Below are 22,457 nucleotides of genomic sequence, written 5' to 3' on the forward strand. Positions count from 1 at the left end.
TCCATTGTGGCGTCATGGTTACCACGGCATCTCTCAGCAAACATTTGGACCCGAGAACTTAAGAGGAACAGGAGGAAATGTATGAACTGCCTGACCTTGACAGGGTTATTTTGGAAGATACCTTCTGAGTGTGACTAAGAAGACTTCTCCTTTGCAAGAGCACAAGGTCCTTGGTTGCAGCCATTGGCGTCTCCTGCTCAGCACCTGCCCCCATTTATACGAGGTGCTTTGCATAGTAAGCATATCTTGAGTCCCCCTACCAGGATGGTTTTCTTGAAGACTTCCAGCTTGTGAGTCCAAACTACCCTACTGGAGAGGCTCTAAGAAACCGTGTGGCCAGGTGGGATCTGCTCTCCAGCAGCTTTGACTTTGCACAACTGTAGGGACTAAACAAGTACTGGCAACTTCACGGTAAGATTTAGCTCTGTAGAAACACGGAGAGCTTTCGGGTTGCTGGCATGGGCTCTCAGAAGAGACCTACTTGGTTGATAAGAGTGGCCAAAGGCAGGTAGTTTTAGGGGGATGGAATGTGGATCCTAAGAAAGTGATGGCTGTCTCCTACTGTTCCCTGATGTCCCCTGGGGGAATAGGTTTGGGCAGTGAGAACTGATCTGGCCATTGTTTGGTGTTGAAAGTCCCCCAAGACCTTTCCTGTGCATTTTCTCACTCCCTAGCCATACCCTCCCTGGAGGAACAAAGGAACTGTTCCCCAGACAAGGATACAATGGCTCAGATTGGTCACTTCCCTAGAGTCAGCCACCTGGAGGCTGACAGGAGAGTGTGAATCCAGATGTTTGCATCCTGGAGAAACTTGCTGGGAGCCAGCGGTTTCTCTGCTTACCTCATGGCTGTTTTTATCTGGGGCAGAAGCAGATAGAGACCCGGCTATAGCAATAGTTGCCTTCGAGGGAGGAGGGAAGCAGGGAAGAAGCAGGGAAGAAGAAGCAGGGAAGCAGGGAAGCAGGGAAGCAGGGAAGCAGGGAAGCAGGGAAGCAGGGAAGCAGGGAAGCAGGGAAGCAGGGAAGCAGGGAAGCAGGGAAGCAGGGAAGCAGGGAAGCAGGGAAGCAGGGAAGCAGGGAAGCAGGGAAGCAGGGAAGCAGGGAAGCAGGGAAGCAGGGAAGCAGGGAAGCAGGGAAGCAGGGAAGCAGGGAAGCAGGGAAGCAGGGAAGCAGGGAAGCAGGGAAGCAGGGAAGCAGGGAAGCAGGGAAGCAGGGAAGAAGCAGGGAAGAAGACTGTCAAGTGACCTTTTCTGTTTCTATTCACCCTAGACAGAGAGCACAGCTGCAGACTGAAGAAATGATTTCATCCAAATCTAGCCTGGTGAACCAGTGAGTTGATTGGGGGTTACTCATAGGTACATAGGTGAGGGGTTACTTGTAAAACTATGAACTTTTATTTAAAAAAAAAAAACAAAAACAATGCTGTTTTAGAAAAGCTCAATACTTTTGAAGGAAATCTTTTCTTTGATTATGATTAGAAAGCAAAGAGGCTGCTAATCACCTCCAAGACCAGCGTCTGTTTTCTCTTTCTCTCCAGGATATCTGATAGAAGGAAATAATTGACTGGCTTTGCAAGTAACCCGCTCTCCAGTGCCATGTTCATAGCAGACATCACTAATCTAACACTGCACCCTTCCCATCAGAATAGGCAGTCATTACCAATCAATCAGTCATTTCACAAGAAAAATCTCATTTATTGTCTTAGGTCTCAAAAATAAAAATCTGTCTCCTTCAAAGAAAAGACAGACTTATCCCACAGCCCCAAGCATTTAAAATGAAGATATATAGCCTACTACTTCAACTAACAAGCTATCAATTTTCAAACTAAACATTGTAAATGATTTGAAAAAATGAAAAAAATCATCTGGTTATGATTTATGAATTCAGCAAAGTAGATAATACACTGATACTTGAACAAGTACGGAGTTTGTAGTGGTCTAGCCTTTCATTTTTAGTATTCAACTCTTTGACATTTTTTGCAGAGATATTTCAAGATTTTTCTGGATGTTCACAGTCCCATTCCTCCTGTCTCTCTGGCCCCGCCAACTACCAGTCTACCCCGCATCTTTATGCATTTCACTACAGGGAACCTTCATCTAAACTGGGTTGTGTACTTGGTGGCCTTCTTTTTTTTTTCTTTTTCTTTTTTCATTATTTATTTATTGGATATTTTATTTATTTACATTTCAGATGTTATCCCCGTTCCCCACCCCACCCCCAAAGCCTCCTCTCTCATGTCTCCTCCTCCTTCTATGAGGGTGTGCCCCCACTCACTCACCCACTCCACCTCCCTGCCCTCGAATTCCCCCACACTGGGACATCCAGCCTTCATGGGACCAAGGATCTTCTCTCCCACCTGTGCCCAACAAGGCCATCCTCCCCTACATATACAGCTGAAGCCATGAGTCCCACCCTGTGTGCTCCCAGGCTGGTGATTTAGACCCTGGGAGCTCTGGTTGGTTGGTATTGTTGCTCTCCTCATGGGGCCGAAAACCTCTTCAGCTCCTTCAGTCTTCTCTCTAACTCCTCCATTGGGAACTCCTTGATTTGTTCAATGGTTAGCTGTGAGCATCTGCCTCTGAATATGTCAGACTCTGGCAGAGCCTCTAAAGAGACAGCTATATCAGGCTCCTGTCAGCATGTACTTCCTGACATCCACATCAGCAGCTACCTTTGGTGACTCCCATGGGATGGATACCCAGGTGGAACAGTCTCCAGATGGCCCCTCCTTCAGTTTCTGTTCCACACTTTGTCCCCATATTTGCTCCTGTGAGTATTTTAGTATTTTGTTACTCCTTCTAAGAAGGACTGAAGCACCCACACTTTGGTCTTCCTTCTTCATGAGTTTCATGTGGTCTGTGAGTTGTATCTTGGGTACTGTGAGCTTTGGGATAATATCCACTTATCAGTGAGTGCATACCGTGTGTGTTTTTTTGTGATTGGGTTACCTCACTCAGGATGATATTTTTCTAGTTCCATCCATTTGCCTAAGAATTTCATGAATTCATTGTTTTTAATAGCTGAGTAATACTGCATTGTGTAAATATGCCACAAAATCTGTATCCATTCCTCTGTTGAAGGACATCTGAGTTCTTTCCAGCTTCTGGCTATTATAAATAAGGCTGCTATGAATATAGTGGAGTATGTGTCCTTGTTATATGTTAGAGCATCTTCTGGGTATATGCCCAGGAGGGGTATAGCTGGGTCCTCAGGTAATGATATGCCCAATTTTCTGAGGAACTGCCAGACTGATTTCCAGAGTGCTTGTATCAGCTTGCAATCCCACCAACAATGGAGGAGTGTTCCTCTTTCTCCATATCCTCTCCAGCATCTGCTATCACCTGAGTTTTTTATCTTAACCATTCTGACTGGTGTGAGGTGGAATCTCGGGGTTGTTTTGATTTTTATTTCCCTGATGACTAAGGATATTGAAGATTTCTTTAGGTGCTTCTCGTCTATTTGAGTTTCCTCGGTTGAGAATACTTTGTTTAGCTCTGTGCCCCATTTTAATAGGGTTATTTGGTTGTCTGGAGTCTAATTTCTTGAGTTCTTTGTATATAGTGGATATTAGCCCTCTATCAGATGTAGGATTGGTAAAGATCTATTCCCAATCTGTTGGTTGCTGTTTTTTCCTTTGCCTTACAGAAGCTCTGCAATTTTATGAGGTCCCATTTGTCAATTCTTGATCTTAGAGCATAAGTCGTTGGTGTTCTGTTCAGGAACTTTCCCCCTGTGCCTAAGTATTCGAGGGTCTTCCCCACCTTCTCTTTTATTAGTTTCACTGTATCTGGTTTTATGTGAAGGTCCTTTATCCACTTGGACTTGAGCTTTGTACAAAGGGATAAGAATCAGAATAGATTGATTTGCATTCTTCTACATGCTGTCCTCCAGTTGAGCCAGCACCATTTGTTGAAAATGCTGACCTTTTTTCCACTGGACGGTTTTAGCTCCTTTGTCAAAGATCAAGTGACCATAGGTGTGTGGGTTCTTTTCTGGATCTTCAAATCTATTCCATTGATCTTCCTGCCTGTCTCTGTATCAATACCATGCAGTTTTTTGTTTTTTTTTTAATCACTATTGCTCTGTAGTACAGCTTTAGGTCAGGGATGGTGATTCCCCCAGAAGTTCTTTTATTGTTGAGAATGGTTCTCGATATCCTGGTTTTTTTTTTGTTGTTGTTTTTTTTTTTTTGTTGTTTTTTTGTTTTGTTTTTGTTTTTGTTTTTTTTGTTATTCCAAATGCATTTGCAAATTGCTCTTTCTATCTCTTTGAAGAATTGAGTTGGAATTTTGATAGGGATTGCATTGAATCTGTAGATTGCTTTCGGCAAAATGGCTGTTTTTACTATATTAATCCTGCCAACCCACGAGCATTGGAGATCTTTTCATCTTCTGAGATCTTCGATTTCTTTCTTAAAGACTTGACGTTCTTGTCATACAGATCTTTCACTTGCTTGGTTAGATTCACACCTAGGTATTTTATATTATTTGTGACTACTGTGAAGAGTGTCATTTCCCTAATTTCTTTCTCAGCCTGTTTATCCTTTGAGTAGAGGAAGGCTACTGATTTGTTTGAATTAATGTTATATTCAGCTACTTTGCTGAAGTTGTTTATCAGGTTTAGAAGTTTTCTGGTGGAAGTTTTGGGGTCACTTAAGTATACTATCATATCATTTGCAAATAATGATATTTTGACTTATTCCTTTCCTATTTGTATCCCTTTGACTTTCCTTTGTTGTCTAATTGCTCTAGCTAGGACTTCCAGTACTATATTGAATAGGTAGGGAGAGAGTGGGCAGCCTTGTCTAGTCCCTGATTCTAGTGGGATTGCTTCAAGTTTCTCTCCATTTAGTTTGATGTTGACTACTGGCTTGCTGTATATTGCTTTTACTATGTTTAGGGTCTGGGCCTTGAATTACTGATCTTTCCAGGACATTTACCATGAAGGGGTGTTGAATTTTGTCAAATGCTTTCTCAGCATATAGTGAGATGATCATGTGGTTTTTTTTTGAGTTTGTTTATATAGTGGATTACATTGATGGATTTCTGTGTATTGAACCATCCCTGCATTCCTGGGATAAAGCCTACTTGATCATGATGGATGATTGTTTCAATGTGTTCTTGGATTTGGTTTGTGAGAATTTTATTGCGTATTTTTGCAACGATATTCATAAGGGAGATTGGTCTGAAGTTCTCTTTCTTTGTTGTGTCTTTGTGTGGTTTAAGTATGAGTGTAATTATGGCTTCATAGAACGAATTGGGTAGTGTTCCTTCTGTTTCTATTTTGTGGAATAGTTTGAAGAGAATTGGTATTAGATCTTCTTGAAAGGTCTGATAGAATTCTGCACTTAAACCATCTGATCCTGGCTCTTTTTTTTTTTTTTTTTTTTTTGTGGAGAGACTTTTAATGACTGCTTCTATTTCTTTCCTGGTTATGGGACTGTTTAGATGGTTTATCTGCTCCTGATTTAATTTTGGTACCTGGTATCTGTCTAGAAAATTGTCCATTTCATTCAGATTTTCCAGGTTTTTTTGAGTATAGACTTTTGTAGTAGGATCTAATGATTTTATGAATTTACTCAGTTTCTGTTGTTATGTCTCCCTTTCAGTTCTAATTTTATTAATTTGGATACTGTCTCTGTGCCCTCTGGTTAGTCTAGCTAAGGGTTTATCTATCTTGTTAGTTTTCTCAAAGAACCAGCTCCTGGTTTTATTGATTCTTTGTATAGTTTTGTTTGTTTGTTTGTTTGTTTTTTGTCTACTTGGTTGATTTCAGCCCTGAGTTTATTTCCTGCGTCTACTCCTCTCGGGTGTATTTGCTTCTTTTTATTCTAGAGCTTTCAGGTGTGTTGTCAAGCTGCTAGTGTATGCTCTCTCCATTTCCCTTTTGTAGGCACTTAGAGCTATGAGTTTTCCTCTTAGCACTGCTTTCATTGTGTCCCATAAGTTTTGGTATGATGTGCCTTCATTTTCATTAAATTCTAAAAAGTCTTTAATTCATTTCTTTATTCCTTCCTTGACCAAGTTATCACTGAGTAGAGCGTTGATCAGTTTCCATGTGTATGTGGGCTTTCCATTGTTTTTGTTATTATTGAAGACCAGTCTTAGTGCCTGGTGATCTGACAGGATACAAGGGATTATTTGAATCTTTTTGTATCTGTTGAGGTCTGTTTGGTCTATTTTGGAGAAGGTACCATGAGGTGCTGAGAAAAGGGTATATTCTTTTGTTTTAGGATGAAATGTTCTATAGAAAACTGTTAAATCCATTTGGTTCATAACTTCTGTTAGTTTTACTGTGTCTCTGTCTAGTTTCTGTTTTCATGATCTGTCCATTTCTGAGAGTGGGGTGTTGAAGTCCCCCACCATTATTGTGTGACATGCAATATGTACTTTGAGCTTTAGTGAGGTTTCTTTTATGAATGTGGGCACTCTTGCATTTGGAGCATAGATATTCAGAATTGAGAGTTCATCTTGGTAGATTTTTCTTTTGACAAGTATGAAGTGTTTTTCCTTATCTTTTTTGATAACTTTTGGTTGAAAGTCGATTTTATTTGATATTAGAATGGCTACTTCAGCTTGTTTCTTGGGACCATTTGCTTGGGAAAATTGTTTTCCAGCCTTTTATTCTAAAGTAGTATCTGTCTTCGTCATTGAAGTGTGTTTCCTGCATGCAGCAAAATGCTGGGTCGTGTTTACATATCCAGTCTGTTAGTCTATGTCTTTTTATTGGGGGAATTGAATCCATTGATGTTAAAAGATATTAAGGAACAGTGATTGTTGCTTCCTGTTATTTTTGTTATTAGAGGTGGAATTATGTTTGTGTGGCTATCTTCTTTTGGGTTTGTTGAAAGATTACTTTCCTGCCTTTTCTAGGTTGTAGTTTTCCTCCTTGTGTTGGAGGTTTCCATCTACTATCCTTTGTAGGGATGGATTAGTGGAAAGATACTGTGTAAATTTGGTTTTGTCATGGAATATCTTGGTTTCTCCATCTATAGTAATTGAGAGTTTTGCTGGGTATAGTAGCATGGGCTGGCATTTGTGTTCTCTTAGGATCTGTATGACATCAGTCTAGAATCTTCTGGCTTTTATAGTCCCTGGTGAGAAGTCTGGTGTAATTCTTATAGGTCTACCTTTATATGTTACTTGACCTTTTCCCCTTACTGCTTTTATTATTCTTTCTTTGTTTTGTGCATTTGATGTTTTGATTATTATGTGACGGGACAAATTTCTTTTCTGGTCTAGTCTATTTGGAGTTCCGTAGGCTTCTTGTATGTTCATGAGCATCTCTTTCATTAAGTTAGGGAAGTTTTCTTCTATAATTTTGTTGAAGATATTTACTGGCCTTTTAAGTTGGGACTCTTCACTCTCATCTGTACCTATTATCCTTAGGTTTGGTCTTCTCATTGTGTCCTGGATTTCCTTGATGTTTTGGGTTAGGAGCTTTTTGCATTTTGCATTTTCTTTGGCTGTTGTGTCAATGTTTTCTATGGTATCTTCTGCACATGAGATTCTCTCTTCTATCTCTTGTATTCTTTTGGTGATGCTTGCATCTATAACTCCTATCTCTTTCCTAGGTTTTCTATCTCCAGGGTAGTCTCCCTTAGTGATTTCTTTATTGTTTCTACTTCCATTTTTAGATCCTGGATGGTTTTCTTTAATTCCTTCACCTGTGTTCTCTTGTAATTCTTTAAGGGATTTTTGTGTTTCCTCTTTAAGGGCTTCTACCTGTTTACTTGTGTTCTCCTGTATTTCTTTAAGGGAGTTATTTATGTTCTTCTTAAATTCCTCCATCATCAACATGAGAAGTGATTTTAAATCTGAATCTTGCTTTTCCGGTGTCATGGGGGTATCCAGGACTTGCTATGGTGGGAGAACTGGGTTCTGATGATGCCAGGTAACCTTGGTTTCTGTTGCTTGTGTTCTTGTGCTTGCCTTTCACCACCTGGTTAACTCTAGTGCTACCTGCACTCACTGTCTCTGACTGGAGCTTGTTTGTCTCTCCTAGTATCTTGCTTGTGTCAGAACTCCTCAGTCCAGCTGTCCCTGTGATCTTGTAATCCTGAGATCCTTGGTGAAAGAGCTCCTGGGACTCGGGCTGCCTCTGGGATCCTGAAATCCTGTGATCCTGAGCATGTTAGAGCCCCTGAGAGTCCAGCTTCTTCAACTGTTCTGAGTGCAGTGGTTCATCTAGGTTGGGTCGGGATATGCTGTCTTCCTGGTAGCAGACTAGCTAGGAGTCTGCCCCAGCAAAAAGGACCAAGCAAGGGGCAGAAGGGGGGTGGTATTCTGGAGGGCAGGGTTTTGGTGGATGATGGGTCCTGAGTGACCCAGACTCGCAGTTGAAGTTCTGGGCCATTGGGTTGTGGGGGAGGGTTCTTACCCAGTGTTCTGAGTACAGTGGTTCCTCTAGGATGGGTCAGGATATGGTGTCTTCACGGGAGCAATCCAGCTAGGAGTCTGCCTCAGCAAAAAGGACCTTGGCGGCCTTCTTTGTCTAGCATCTTGTATATAGCATAATGATTTCAAGGCTCTCTGTGACCCGCGCAATCGTCTCGCCAGGAAGAATGCACGCAGACACCAGGATCCTTCTGCAGCAAGCGTTTATTGCGATAGAAAGAGGAAGACCCAGAGCCCTGAAAAGGCGCTGCTTATATGCACCCTAGAGCGGCGTGCTTACTTCTAATTGGCTGCTTGCTCATTACCTCATATTACGCCCCAGGTTGGGCAGTGATTTGGCGAGCTTTCACCACTTGCACATGCGCAGTCCACTTATTACTTGCGGGGGGGGGGGGGGGGGGGGGGGGGGGGGGGGGGGGGGGAGGACCGGATGCCAGCGCCATCTTGTAATGGAGAACGTTGTCACCACTCACCACGGCTCTCTACAACTCTTCATGTTAGTGGGTGTATTGGTGCGCCATTCCTTTATAAGGCTGGCTGGTATTACATGTATGTCTATACATGTAATATAACTACCATTCATTCTTCCCTCATGAGAGAACTGTTTCTACTTTGGGGCTATCATGCATAATATGACTATTCGTATTTATCTGATTTAATCTTGTTGGGCCTCTTGCCTGAATGGAGTCACATTCTCATGACATCTGGGACTTTTCTGGCCATTGTAACCATGACTATTTATGTCCCTTTATCTCTCCCTTTTCATTACACATATGTTGATGAACTTCGTGGTGTCCTGGTTCATTTATCTTTATTTCGCAGGCCTGATGATATCCTGAGGAAATTATCCTTTTCCTCGCTATTCTAGTCTGCTACTGAAATGCTTTATGGATTTGAGGGGGTGGGTGTCATGCTTTTCAGCTGCAAAATTCCCATTTGGGTTCTTTTGTATGTTCTAGCTCTTTAGTAACTAATAGTATCTAGCTGTTCATTCACAGTTCCCATAATTTTTTTTATATTTAGTTGTTTGAATATTCTGAAAATAGCTAATTGGATGGGGCCTGTTGATCACTGGTGGAGCCTGGGTTCATCCCTAGCACTGTGTGTAGGTCCTCTGCATGCAGACCATCCTCTCTGGTTCTTTGTATGTCCCATGATTCTTTATTGAAAGTTGTAGCCAGACACCACACAGCTGCCTTCCTGAGAACTGGTGGTTTTCTTTCTAGGCATTCTTCTGGTTCCATTAAGACATTAATCCCCTGAGTTCTGAAAATCTTAACCCTAGTGGTTTTTACTAGATTTTTTACTTGTTTTTAATGGAAGGGCAGACTTTTAGAGATCTTTACACTCCCATTTTTACTACTTTGCCTTTTTCATTCATTTATTCCTATTGTGATAAATCCACATAGAACCCCTCTCCTTTTATCATTTAAAACTTCTAAGCAGCAGCTCAGTGGTGCTAATATATTGGTTTTGTGCAACTTCACCACTGTTTTGCAGAGAATTCTTTTTCTGAAGCAGGATCTCCCTATGTAGCCATCCAGGAGGGCTGGCCCGAAACTTATGTAGACCAGGCTGGCCTCAAGCCTGTGGCGATCCTCCTACCTCTATCCCTTGTATGCCGAAATAACAGGTACACACCACCACATCTGGTTCCAGAAGGTTTTCATCTTTTTAAACAGGAACTTCCTGTATCAAACTGTAATGCCCATGTCCTCTGTCTACAGGCACTGTTCTATTTTCTGTTTTGAGGAATCTGGTTACTTGTGGTTCCACACATAATTAGATCCACACTGTATCTGTCCTGTTGTGTCTGACACTTCATGTGCTATTTTTATCGCTTATGTGTGTTGGGGCATGTGTCAGAACTTCATTCCTGCCGGGCAGTGGTGGCACACACCTTTAATCCCAGCACTTGGGAGGCAGAGGCAGGCAGATTTCTGAGTTCGAGGCCTGCCTGGTCTACAGAGTGAGTTCCAGGACAGCCAGGGCTACACAGAGAAACCCTGTCTCGAAAAAACAACAACAACAAAAACAAACAAACAAAAAACTTCATTCCTTATGTGTGTGTAGGGGGTGGGGCAGCTGAAGCTGACATCTGGAGCCTTCCTCAATTGTTCTCCACTGTATTCACTGAGGCAGAGTCTCTCAGTCAAACCCAGAGAGCACCAATAAGGCTCGTAGTCATAGTTAGCTAACTTCGGGAGTTCCCTGCCTCTGCTACTGGGCCTTTGGACTATAAGTGGCTCATCCAGCCACATGGGATTATGTGGACTTCGGCCCTCACGTTTGCACATTGTACACTCTGTCCACTGAGCATCTCCCTAGATGCTGCATTCCTTTCTAAATACCATATTTTATCTATCCATCCATCCATGAGTGCACATATGGCACTTTTCTATCCTTTGTCTATTGTGATGAATCCTGCTATGAACCCTGGTGTATAGCTCCCTCTCCAAATTCTGGATCTTAGTTCTGTAGACATGTACTCACTCACAACAGATTTGCCAACTTGCTTTTGAGTCAGGGTCTCATAATTCCAAGGATGTCATTAAGCTCACTGTATAGCAGAGGATGGTCTTGAACTCCTGATCCTACTGCCTCCACTGCCCAAGTGTTACCCCTTACCGTGTATATGTAGTGCTAGGGATTAAACCTAGAGCTTTGTGTATACTAGTTAGGAACCCTACCAACTGAGCTACAACCCCAGCCCTGTGCTGGCACGTTCACAGGCGCACATACCCACACACACACACACACACACACACACACACACACACACACACACACACACACAGAGTCTTAGTTAGAGTTTTACTGCTGTGAACAGACACCATGACCAAGGCAACTCTCATAACAACAACATTTCATTGGGGCTGGCTTACAGGTCCAGAGGTTTAGTCCATTATCACCAAGGTGGGAGCATGACAGCAGGCAGGCAGGCATGGTACAGGAGGAGCTGAGAGTTCTGCATCTTTATCTGAAGGCTGCTAACAGAATACTGACTTCCAGGCAGCTAGGATGAGGGTCTTAAAGCCCACACCCACAGTGACACACCTACTCCAACAGAGCCACACTTTCTAATAGTGCCACTCCCTGGGCAGAGCATATACAAACCATCACACACACATACACACACACACACACTAAATAATAAAATAAACCATTTGAAAGGGACTCTAAAACTAATAAGCCAATTCAGTAAGATTGCAAGACTATAAATCCAACATACAAAACTGTGGCTGGGGGTGTGGCTCCATAGGTAAGGTGCTTACCATGCAAGCATGGGTGGCTAAGTTTGGATCCCTAGAACCCTGGGAACACTGGTACATGCCTCTCGTCCCAGCATTGGGGAGACAGATACAAGAAGATCCCAGGGCTTGCTGCTCAGTCAGTCTAACCAAATCAATAAGCTCTGGGTTCAGTGAGAGACCCTGTCCCAAAAATTAAGGTGGAGATCACTTGAGGAGTACACCTGGCACCAACCTCTGGCCTCCACATGGACACACACACACACACACACACACATGCATATACACGCATACATGCACACCCATAGGCACACACATGTATCTACACACACATTGCGACACACACCTGAATACATATACAGGGAGAAAATTAGCAGCATTTCTATACAGTAAACACAAACTAGATGAACAAGGAAATCAAGAAAACAATCCCATAACAGTAGCACAGAAATACTCAGGAATAAGTTTAATCAGAAGGGTGACCATTTATCAACTAAAAGCCATGAAATGGTAATGAAGAGAGACACTAATGACTGGGCACATAGTCTCTGGGGGTTGAAAGAATTAATGTGTCTAATTCTTAATCTATAGATTATATGCAATCCCTACCTATCAAAAACTGAAAGGCATAATGATGATGATGATGATCATGATAATAATGACAGCCGTAGGTATGGGAACCCATGCCTTTAATCCCAGCACTTGGGGGCAGAAGTCAAGGAGCCTCTATGCTTGAGGTTGGCCTGATCTATAGAATGAGACCCTGTCTCAAAGACAAACAAACAAAAAAATCTGTGTCATTTTTTTCATAAAAAAAGAAAAGTCCTGAAATTCAAATGAAACCACAAAAAATTCTGAATCAAGCATTCCCCCCCCCCAGCCCCCAATAACAAAGCTAGAGGCTCATCACTATTTTATTTCAAAGTCTGCCACAAAGCTATAGTAATTAAAACAGTGTGGTGCTGAAATAAAAATAGATATTTAGGCCAGTAGAATAGAATAGAGCCCATGTGCATTTGTGATCAATTGATCAATCGTCAACCAAGCTGCCAAGAGAACACCATGAGGAAACAGTCCCTTTAGTACAAGCTGTGGGGGAAACTGGATGTCCCCATGCAGAAGAATAGACCCTTGTTCTCACGCTGTATTCAAAGGTATCTCAAAATGGATTAAAGCTTAAACATAAGGCCTGAAACTGTGGACTGAAGTTTGTAGAGGAAAACATAGGGGGAAAGTTGACGGTTTAGGACTTTTTAGAACACGGCTCCAAAGCACAGAAACAAAAGCAAAAAACAGACCAATGGGCTGTGAGCTTTGTACAGGGCCAGCCTATGGACAAGAAAGCAAACTGAAACACACCCATAAAGAAAATGGCAGAATGAAGAATGGCCTGCTGTGGAGTGGGAGCGTGTGTTTACAGATGTGAATCTGGGGAGCGGGTAACACCCAAGACACCCAAGGAGCTCAACTCAATAGCCAGAAAAAAAGTTATAGCATTCAAAACGAGTGGATTAAGAGCTGGCATCACGATGTGTGCCTGTGGATTAAGAGCTGGGGTTACGGTGTGTGCCTGTGGATTAAGAGCTGGGGTCATAGTGTGTGCCTGTGGATTAAGAGCTGGGGTTACGGTGTGTGCCTGAGAGTGCCAGCAAGCACTTGGGAGGCTGAGGTAGGACAGCAAGCTTGAGGTCAGCCTGGACTACACTGAAAGACCCTGGGTTAAAAATGGATACTGCAATTTTTACAAATTTGAAATGGTCAAAGGGCCTGGGTAGATATATCTCAAAAGAAGACACGCAAGTGGTTGGCAGGTATCCCACATTCAGCATCCCCAACCATCTGTTAGGACAGCTGTTTTTTAAAAAAGACAGGAGACAAGCAAACATTGGTGAGGGTGTGGAGAGACAGAAACCCCTGTGCAGAGATGGAAGGGTTTAAATTGGTGTCGCTATTTTGGAAAACTATGTGGGTCCCTCAAGAAAGACTTAAAAATAGAACACTGCCAAAGGAGTGAAATCTGAATATCCAAGAGATAAATGCGTTCCCTTCTTCATACAGTGTGATCAAAAATAGCTACTGTATGGAATTAACCTAAGTGCTCACTTACAGATGAACGGGTGGTGAAAACATGGTATTTATGCACCCTGGAATATTATTGAGCCTTAAAGAAGGAAATCCTGCCACTTGTGACAGCGTTGATGAATCCGTAAGACATTATCTCGGGGAAATAAGCAGGCACAGAAATACAGTTATATTATAGCATGTATGTATGGACTCTGAAAAATCCACAGAAGCCAGGAACAGAATGGTGGCTGCCAGGGGCTGGGGCGAAAGGACAGAGAAATGCAGCACAGGGGGAGCGGAGCGTCACTTGGGCAGGATGACCGAGATCTGAGATCCATCATAAAGCATTGTGGCTGTCATTGACAGCAGTGAGTCCTGCGCTTGAAAGTTGCCAAGAGAACAGATCTGCAGTGTTAGAGCAGGGAAATAAAGGATGTGGAGCTATGTGCACGGTAACTAGCTTGATGGTGGCAACCCTTCTATAATAGATGAGGATAGTAGTTCACATGGAGCTGGCTCAGCAGCTCAAGTGATTATCAGGCAAGCATAAAGTTAGACCTTTAGTACCCATGTAAAAGCTGAACACAACAGTGTGTGTCTGTAAACACAATTCTGAAGGGTAGAGACAGGTGGAGCAGTATAGGGTGATATTTAGAAAATGGCGCCCAATTCAGCTTGTTCCCGGGCAGCCATCATGTTCCTGTCACTCCTTGGCTCAGACCGGGACTCCGGCTAGCTAGATGCACAGGCCCTGGCACCCACGAGATGCCATCCTCCACATCTGCATCCACAAAGCCCGGCTGAACCCCAGACAACATCCGCCATCCTCACAGTACAGTAGAAATGAGACTCTTAAAGCTTAATGATTATCTAAAGGATTTGTATATTTAGAAATGCTCAATCAACAAGATGCCCACACAATTAGAGTTGTTACCCAGTATCTAACCTTTTGATAGAAGTTGCTACCCAGGACAGCTTTCGACTCACCCATGGTTCTCCATGGCTGATAGGCTTCTCCTTCTCCTCCCCTTCCTCTATTTCTCTCCCAGCTCCACCTCCTCTTCTACGGCCTAATCACCAAGCTCCACTTCAAATACAATGAGGCAGAATAAGTATCCTGCTACAGAGCCGAGGACTCACTGGCCAGCCTTAGACTAAGTCACAGTGATCTCCAAGTTTGGAGTAGTACCAGAAGATACCCAGTGTTGAGCTCTGGCCTCCACAGATGCATGCACAGGTGAGTGCACACACACACACACACACACACACACACACACACACACACACCACTGTGGTAGTTTGAGTAAGAATGACTCATTAAACTCATTTGTTTCAATGCTTGGTCCCCAGTTAGTAGAACTGTTTGAGAAGGATTAGAAGGATTAGTGGCCCTGTTGGAGGAGGTGTGTCACTTTGGGTAAGCTTTAAGGTTTCAAAAGCCTATACCAGGCCCAGTCTCATTCTCTCTCTGTCTGCCTGCAATTTGTGGATCAGGTGTGAGTTCTCAGCCATCTCCTATTTCCATGTGCCCCACCATGCTAATAACAGACTAACACTCTGGAACTGTAAGCAAGTCCCCAACTAAATGCTTTATTTTATAAGTTGTATTGGTTATAGTGTCTCCTCACAGCAATAGAACAGTAACTAAGACACACATTAAAAAAGAAACATATGTATATATATATATATGTATATAGTGTATGTGTATGCATACACACACATAAATTTTGTCACCTTTAAGCTGAGAGGGGAAAAAATCAAGAAATAAAAGGGATGAGACTGAGAAACATATATATATATATATAGAGAGAGAGAGAGAGAGAGAATATCACAGATAAAGGTGAAGTTCTCAATATGGCCCCATCAGGAAATCCTTCTTCTTCTTACTGCTCCGAAGTCATCAGTAATATAATTCTGGTGGTTTGCTACCATCACGTGGATCCAATACCTCGAGAGTCTTCACATGGTCTCGCACCCGTGTAACATTCTGTTGCTCTTCGGACAACCTTGGTTTAAGATCTGAAAGAAGTTTCTTAAGGGAGGAAGGATTCTGGCGTGTGGGTCAAGGGGGGTGCGGTCCAACATGACTGTGAAGTCAGAATGCCTCAGGGCTGGACAGCTGGAGCAGGAGGCTCTGGTTCTGTCACGTGGGCAGTGAGTAATTACAGAGCTTCAGAGGGAAGCAGGGTCAGGCTATACCCCTCAGCTGTCTCTTCCATCCATCCACTACCTCTGGAGAGGCCCCGCTTCTAAAAGGTCCATATCCTACCTAAACAGCACCACCAGCAGGGCGTGTGCCAGCTTCTGCAGGACGTCTCACACGTTAGCAAAAACACTTGTCCGGGTGGACATTTGAATTGTTAGCAACTTAAAAAATATGAACCAACAACTCTGTGGCAAATATGGCCCCACAGGTCTTGGTGGGATTTTCATGTTCCACGGGATGGCGTTGTCTCACTGGAGAGACACTATCCCAAGTCTGTACTGGGAGTCTGTCTTCTAGGCTGAGTTTTTCCCAGTCATAAACCATCTTGGGTTATATTTCTCAATGGTAACAACCAATGCCCTGAAGGAAATGGAAAGACATCTAACCGGGTTCTCCCGAGGCTGTGAGCTGTCCTACATAGCAACTCCTCTGCTTCCCCGGGTCTCTGGGACTTGACCTAGCTGCTCCTCTGCTTCCCTGGGTCTCTGGGACTGGCCATTATTCAGTTCCACTTGGAACCTCAGAGTCCCCAGAGGAGCTTTAGAGTTCCCTTAAGTGAGAGGTTCATGGCATCTGGCCACCAGCTGGTGCTTTACAAAGGACAAAATCTGCCACCAGCTCTCCACCCCTCAAAGGATCCCTTTGCTAATTAAGTTGCTGGCTTTGAGGCTAAACCTTCCACATTAAAGAAGACAGTGTTGAATATCATAGTCCCTGTAGGAACCTTGCAGAATGCTGCACAGAGAGGGAATCTGCAGCCCCAGAACGGGGTTCAACACCTGAACCTCGGAAAGACCAGCCATTGTGGAGACAAGCAAGCCAAGAAAGAGAAAGTAGAAAGTAGAACTGATATTTCCGCCCCTAAACACATTACGAATAGATCACTTTAGAAAATGTCTGACGGGCTATACATAGCTGCACCTCCTATGGCAGCGAGTTAAGGATGTGGGGGTGGTGGGATGGAGAAAGGCCTCTTTTATTTTTGGTTTTATTCAATTTTGTACTTTTCCTTTAATAAGTTTGTGCTGCTTTTTTTTTAATAGTAAGGGACATTTATGGGACACAAGCTGTCATCCTGCCAGTCTCTCTGTAGTGTCCAAAGCAGCCCAGATAATTTTAATAACATTCTAGTATAAAAAAATGGTAATGAAAATTTTAGTTTATGTTTCAGAAAATGCATGATATTTTCTTTGCACTGATCGGCTAATAAGCATGTATGAGAAAAAAAAAAAGAGTCAGGGGCTGGAGAAATAGCTTAGCACTTAAGATCTTGCAGAAGACCCGACTCCAGTCCCCAGCACCCTCATATCAGCCAGCTCCCAGGAACACCTCAGGCCTCCATGGGTACCTGTGCACATGCACACACACACACACACACACACACACACACACACGCCTACATCTAAGAAAAGACAGGGGAGCTATTTTAGGGAAGGAAGAAGAGCAGTTGAGATGCCATAGGTCCCTCCATGGGTCCCTCGCTGCTGAATAAAGCAGTGTAGACGTCTGCACGTGGTGCGCCTGTCAGACTAGCTTGCTGAGACGGTGTGCCTCAGTGAAGAAACAGGCCTCTTAGAGTGCCTGCCTCACCTTACTGAGCCCAACAGGGATGACAGGAAATTAGAGGTGCCTATACCTCAACTGACAGCTGGGGAAAGACAAGAGGAGTATTAGATTGCTGCTACACTCAGCCAGGCACTGCAGGCCCCCACCCCTGACTCCCTGCCTGCCACGCTCACGTCTGCCCTGAGAGCCCAAAACTTTCTGCAGGTCCGGGCCCCACACTACACCCTGCCTCTGCTCTTCCTGTCTCCTCCAGCCATCCTCCTGCCTGCTGCCAGGCACCTGCCCTGGGCATCATGGTTTAGGATTTCTCTCCCTACCCACAGGCATGAAGCAACTCAGCAGGGCCACCAAGTCCCCTGACATCAGCAAGTGCTAGCCTGTCCAGTATCAGTCACCCCATCACCCCCGCTCCTCAGTTACCCACCTTGCCACAGATCACCAAGTCAAAAATGCCCGACATGGCCTCACATTTCTTCCCTTCTGGATGATTCTCTAGCCCTGTCCCCAATTCTTAACTCTTTAAGACTCAAATTCCACCAGGCAGTGGTGGCCTTTAATCCCAGCACTTGGGAGGCAGAGGCAGGTGGATTTCTGAGTTCAAGGCCAGCCTGGTCTACAGAGTGAGTTCCAGTACAGCCAGGGCTACACAGAGAAACCCTGTCTCAAAAAACAAAAAACAAACAAACAAAAAGTTGTCAAGACTCAAATTCCATCATCACCAACTAAAAATAGCTGCCACTAATAATCGATATGCGTAAATACCTTCTTTAATTGTCACAGCAAACCCAAGAGGCATAGCTACTATTATTTTCATTTTACAGATGAGGAAACTGAGGCACAGAAAGGTTGAGATCCAGGATCAGGACCCAGGTCTCATCACTTAAGACTGGGTGCAAATATGCCAGGCAGTGGTGGCGCACGCCTTTAATCCCAACACTTGGGAGGCAGAGGCAGTCGAATTTCTGAGTTCAAGGCCAGCCTGGTCTACAGAGTGAGTTCCAGGACAGCCAGGGCTATAGGGCTATACATAGAAACCCTGTCTCGAAAAACCAAAAAAAAAAAAAAAAAGAACCAACCCAAAAACCAAACAACAACAACAAACCTGGGTGCAAATGGCAGACATGGGAACTGTGCAGGTTTCTCTCATGTTGAAATAGGATAGTCCTGAAGAAAAGGCTGTGTGTGTGGTCAAGAGCCCAAGGAAGGGACAGAGCAGGAACAGGAGAAGGAAACTGACAGGAGAGTCTCTTGAGGGATAATAGGGAGGGTTGGGTTGGGCACCAACATCCCCAAGAATCCCCATTTTCTTTAACATGTATTAATTGAGTAGCTGCTACATGTTGACCCAGTTCCAGATGAATGAATCAAATATGGCTTCCCACCTGCAAACTTCTAATAGTAAAGACAAATGTTTAAAACATGCATGCTGTGCCTGGTGATGTGTGCTGTAATTCCAGCTACTCTGGAGTGTGAGGATCACAGTTCAAGGCCAGCCTGGACAACTTAGCAAGCCTCTGCCTCGAAATAAAAACACAGGGGGAGTGGGGCTGGGGAGAGATGGCTTAGGGGTTCAGAGCACCTGCAGAGGACCTGGGTTCAGTTCCCAGTACCCATGTGGCAGCTCACAGTCACCTGCAACTCCATTTCCAGGGGACCCAGTGCCCTCTAATGGCCTCCATGTGTATCACATAGACATGCAGTCCACTCATACATGCAGACAAAACAGTCATGCATATCAAATTTTTAAAAATACCTTTAGGAGCTGGAGGCTGGAGAGATGGCTCAGTGGTTAAGAGCAGCTGTTGCTCTTGCAGACCGGGGTTTGATTTCCGGCCCTTACCAGATGACTCACAATTACCTATCACTTGAGTTCCAGAGGACCTGGATAACCTCTTCTGGCCTTTGAGGGCTCCGTACATATATAGTGCATGTAAACTCAAGCAGGCACATGGATGTATACGAAAACAGTATTTGGGGGCTGGAGGGACGGCTCAGTGGCTAAGAATGCTGTCGCTCTTGCAGAGGATCTGGGTTCGGCTTTCAGTATTCATATTCAGGCCAACTGTCTGCAACTCCAACTCCAGAGGACCCAATACTCTCTTCCTGCATCTGCAGGAACTGCGTGAATGTGGCGCATAGACATGTAGCCAAAACACCCATATACATAAGAAAAACATTAAAAATAATGAAAAACTGTTTTAAAAGTTAAAGGGGTGTGTGTGTGCTGGAGAGAAGGCTTCATGATTAGGAGTGCTGCTGATTTTCAAAAGATACATTCTCGTAGATAAAATTTCCTCGATCGAGCGCCTTCCTACTAAGTACAAGGTCCAGTACTTAGAGAAGCAAAACCAAAAGCCCGCATTCATACAGGTACAATCTATGTCCATGGTAAGCGCTAGGAAGAAAAAAAACCCAACCAGGGGCGAGCTGCATGTGTGCTCTTTTAGATCACGTGGGGAAGGGACGAGCTGCTGCACTAACAGTCTCAAAGTGATAACCCAGTCTCTGGAGTAGGCCACGTGATGCCAGAGGATCTGACTGCAGAGGTCAAAGTGGGATTTATCCAGATGTGATTGGCCTTGAGACATATTTAAAAGAAAAAAAAAGAGAAAAGACCCAAGGATACTAAAGACGGAGCTACCCTGATTCTGTTCTCTCTTGTCTCATCTTGTGACACCAAACCTGGACTCCTCACCAGGCACTTGAGAATGACCTTGAACTCTGAACTTCCAGCCTCTACTTCCCAAGGGCTACAGGTGTGTGCTCTCAGTCCTGGATTACGTGCTGGGGAGCACCCAGGGCTCCATACACACAGGGCAATCACAGCCGGGCTACATCCTGATTCCTGGCCTTGTTCTGGACCACAATACACCTATGCTAGGTGTGAGTATGGTGTGTGTGTGGTGAGCGGGGTGGTATGGTATATGTATGTTGTATGTATGTGGTATGTGTGTGTTTCAATTAAGGTCTTGGACAATACCATTGATGTTTTTAAATTTTTTTAGGTTAGCAAACAAAGTAACAGGCTATAGTATGGCTTGTTCATATGTGTCATATTTTGGTCTCATTCACTCCCCTCTCCTTGCACCTCCCCATCCCCACTGGACCCCTCCACCTCCATTCTCCTCCCAGTTAGTTCCTGCTTCTGCTCTCCTATTACAATATTACAAATAAATATTGAATATTACAAATTTCATTACCCTCTTGTTGCCCAACACACACACACACACACACACAGGCACACACAAACTAGTGAAGCCAAGTGGTGTCTGTCTTTATGATACTGGCTTGGTTTACTAGAAGGTGTCATGTAAGCTTCCAAAGGAGGGAGGCAACCAACAGTACTAGCCAGAGGTAACACCCATGAGTCACTTACCAGCCAGCTTGGCATGGGTGCAGAAGTGGCATGCTTGCTTTGGCAGTAACCAACAGCTCTCTAACTGGATTTCAGATCTTCTCAACAGGAAAGAAGCCATGGTTTTTGGAGGAGAATCTATAGCCACTAATTTACTAAACTGTTATGATCCCTGACAACGACCTATAAACACTTGTCCTTCTACCTACAGATAAGTGTAGTGTTCACTCCTCATCAAGGAAGTCTGCTAGAGAAAACCACAACCAACCAAAAATCCAGAGTTGTGGAGCCCAGGCCAATGGAGACATGCAAGACTCTCTTGCACCTAAGGCGCATGGAACCTTGTAGAAGAAGGAACAGAAAGACTGTGAGAATCAACGGAGAGTTTTATGGCTAAAGGAACTCCATCGAAAGCTGGCATCCATCCTGTTACCCACTAGCCATTTGTCTCTGACTCCAGTCCCTGGAAGATAAGTTCCCAGTGACCCTGACTCAGTGACACCCCTCCCCACATCCAAAAATGTACCATTGTGATGATGTACTTGCTATGATATGATTAAATGCTTTTTTTTTTACTTCTGTAACTTGCTTGCCCAGAACCCAAAGATTCGTTTTATTGCTGTAATCACTTAACTCGACAGAGCATAGCAGTTTTTGCTTGCTTGCATGGATAGTGAAAGTCTTCCCTTTTAAAAGTACTTCCCCATTAGCCGCCCCCCCACCCCCATGGCAATCTCAAATTTGACTCAGAGATGGTTCATCCTTCTAGCAGCTAATCAATAAATCTTTTAATTTTAATTGGGTTGAGTCTATGGCCTTTTCCCAGGGGTCACAAACTCCATAACATTTGCTGTGAGATTGTGTCATCAGAAGCTACCGTCATAAAGTCTCATCAATATGGACACCAGTGAACATATTAAAAGGGGTGGGGGAAAATCCATAAAGCCTGACTACACAAAGAACTATAGGCCACCAAGAAAGCTGGGACCGGGAGATGTGGTTTTCCCCAGGAAGAGCACAACAATTGGATGTCCAGTGCCAAATCAAATGGTCAGCCTTGAAAACATACAGGTAACATTATACAGACTAAGCATTGTATTTAGGAATAGGTACGTACATACATACATACATACATACATACATACATACATACATACAGTAATTAGTGAAAAAAGAGGCCATGAATTTGGAGACTCAGGAGGGACATATGGGAGGGTTTGGAGAAAGTAAAGAGAGAAATATTGTGATTATAATCTGAAAGAAAGGAAGAAAGAAAGAAAAAGGAAGGAAGGAAAGAAAGAAAGCAAGAAAAACTGTGAATGGGGAAAAATCAGCAGCTCACCTATGAAGACAAAAGCATCAGCATTCCTTCAAGCCAAGAAAGCACAGAATGGATTTTTTTTCCCATCGATGAATGTACTAACTGCCAGCCAAGACTGCTAGATCCTGCAAAGCTACCAGCAATCAGGACATTTCAAGACAAGCACTGTTGAAAGCCGCTTGCCTCCACCTCACCAGAGCAGCAGAGGACTCCTAATCAAGGCTACCACAGAAAGCAGGAGACAGAATAAGGACGATGTAACTTACAAAGGTACTCACATTTTAAATTAAACAAGTCTC

General features: G+C 43.7%; 1 long non-coding RNA gene across 2 annotated transcripts; it reads left to right on the forward strand.

Moving 5' to 3' along the window:
• The first annotated feature begins 46 nt into the window (after positions 1-46).
• On the forward strand, positions 47-21,175 carry LOC143434959 (uncharacterized). Of its 2 annotated transcripts, none has more exons than XR_013104855.1 (3): positions 47-411; positions 1,269-1,328; positions 14,760-14,947. It is a non-coding gene; the product is annotated as an uncharacterized LOC143434959 (long non-coding RNA). The 2 variants fall into 2 exon arrangements; XR_013104856.1 differs by lacking the exon at positions 14,760-14,947 and adding an exon at positions 21,049-21,175 and having other exon boundaries at positions 273-411.
• Positions 21,176-22,457: the final 1,282 nt, after the last annotated feature.

This window comes from Arvicanthis niloticus, chromosome 18, assembly GCF_011762505.2.
Source record: "Arvicanthis niloticus isolate mArvNil1 chromosome 18, mArvNil1.pat.X, whole genome shotgun sequence".
NCBI classification, from domain to species: Eukaryota; Metazoa; Chordata; class Mammalia; order Rodentia; family Muridae; genus Arvicanthis; species Arvicanthis niloticus.